The sequence below is a fragment of the Garra rufa genome, chromosome 17 (genome assembly GCF_049309525.1).
Source record: "Garra rufa chromosome 17, GarRuf1.0, whole genome shotgun sequence".
NCBI classification, from domain to species: domain Eukaryota; kingdom Metazoa; phylum Chordata; class Actinopteri; order Cypriniformes; family Cyprinidae; genus Garra; species Garra rufa.
Window position 1 is genome coordinate 17,023,703 of NC_133377.1, and position 2,085 is coordinate 17,025,787.

Sequence of the window (2,085 nt, forward strand, 5' to 3'; positions counted from 1 at the left end):
CTCAGCGGGACGAGTCACTGAAGCTGCTGGCCACGCCGCCTTCCGTGCATTCCTGCTGCGCTTTCCGGCGCCTATATCCTTTATAATCTACAGTGTGTGTCGCCGCTGCGATACACACTGTTTCTCTAAAAAGAGCAAAGCGTCTTTTTAAAGATGCCTTCATACGGCTCGTGCAGATGCCAATGGTGACTCTGAGGACTTGCCTTGCCTTCTTCACTGAGACTGCTCCCCCGCCCGCCGCGGTGTAGCGCCGTAAAAAGCGCCGTGCCCAGCGGGCCCCGGACACTTCCCCCAGCCGACAAAGCTCGCCGGTTCGCCCGCCTGCTTCATCGACCTCGTCAGCCTCTGTTCCGGACGTAAAGCGGCCGCTGTCTGCCACCGCTTCCATCGACGCCGCTGACGAGGGGGGCCATGAAGGAGGAAGAGGTTTCTGATTCTGATTTCCGTTTCCCGCCAAAGCAGGAACGCGCATGCTGCTCAGAAGAGGCGATAGCAGCCCACTTATGTCTGCCCTCCGCTGGACGGCGTGCTAAGTCGGCCCTCCCCTCTAAAGCTTGCCGTCAGACGTCAAACCTGCTTCGCCGCGCTTTCGCCGCCGCCTAGCCGCGTCAGCGCTGCGTAACATGGTCTCTCACCGTTGCTGAGAGGCACCCGTGGTTAACGCTTTCTGACGTTTTTCTCGTCTGGCCGCCGCCCCGCCAGACGCGGCCCGCGGCCCAGGATTGAGTTGAAACCTGAGCCTCCGAAATCGTCCTAGCACAACTGGGAAAACGACGGTGTATGAGTCCCGCTGTTGCCGGACCCCCACCAAAGTTATTCGCTCGTCCAGTTCCAGGAAATGTGACTGTTCCAGTGTTTGCTGCAGCCAACAAACCGGCTCCGTCGCCCGTTTGCCTGCACACAAAAGTCGTTCCCACGGCTACACAGATAAACCCCCAATAAAGTGTATTGTCTGGTGTCCCGGCCACGGCCGATGGTGTTTCATGTGTCGTAAGAATGCCCACTAACCAGTGCTCATCTCTAACGTTACACACAAGCACAGCGCACATAAAATCGACACAGATCGATTGCGCTTCACAACCGGCCACGGCCGATGGTGTTTCACGTGTAAGAATGCCCACTGCAGTGCTCATCTCTACACACAAGCACAGCGCACATAAAATCGACACAGATCGATTGCGCTTCACAACCGGCCACGGCCGATGGTGTTTCACGTGTAAGAATGCCCACTAGCAGTGCTCATCTCTACACACAAGCACAGCGCACATAAAATCGACACAGATCGATTGCGCTTCACAACCGGCCACGGCCGATGGTGTTTCACGTGTAAGAATGCCCACTAGCAGTGCTCATCTCTACACACAAGCACAGCGCACATAAAATCGACTCAGATCGATTGCGCTTCACACGTGGTAAATATGCCCGCTTCACAGTGGCCACAGACACCACATTATGCACGTCAAACGGTTTCTGTGAAAACGAAACCAAAAGTGCATTCGCTCTACGCAGGCGAACGTTGTTTGGAGTGTGTTAAATGTGCCCGCTGCCCCACAGCCACATCCACACACAGACATAATAGTTCCCGCTATCAGCGTGCCCCATGCCTCAAATATCACGAGCACGTTTTGCATGAAATCAGCGTGCATTCGCTCCATGCAAGCGAACGATGTTTGGAGTGTGTTAAATGTGACTGTTCCAGTGTTTGCTGCAGCCAACAAGCCGGTTCTGTCGCCCGCTTGCCTGCACACAAAGGTTGTTTTCACGGCTACCCAGATAAACCCCCAATAGAGTGTATTTTCTGGAGTCCCGGCCACGGCCGATGGTGTTTCACGTGTAGTCAAAAATGCCCACTCCTCCAGTGCTCATTTCTACACACAAGCACAACCTGTCATACAGACCCTGCGAACATAAAATCGGCTCAGATCGATTGCGCTTCACATGTGGTAAACGTGTCCACTTAACAGTGCCCACAGACATCACATTATGCACGTCAAAAGGTTTCTGTACAAACGAAACTAACGTGTATGCAGGCGAACGGTGTTTGCAGTGTGTTAAATGTGCCTGTTGCCACACAACCACATACAC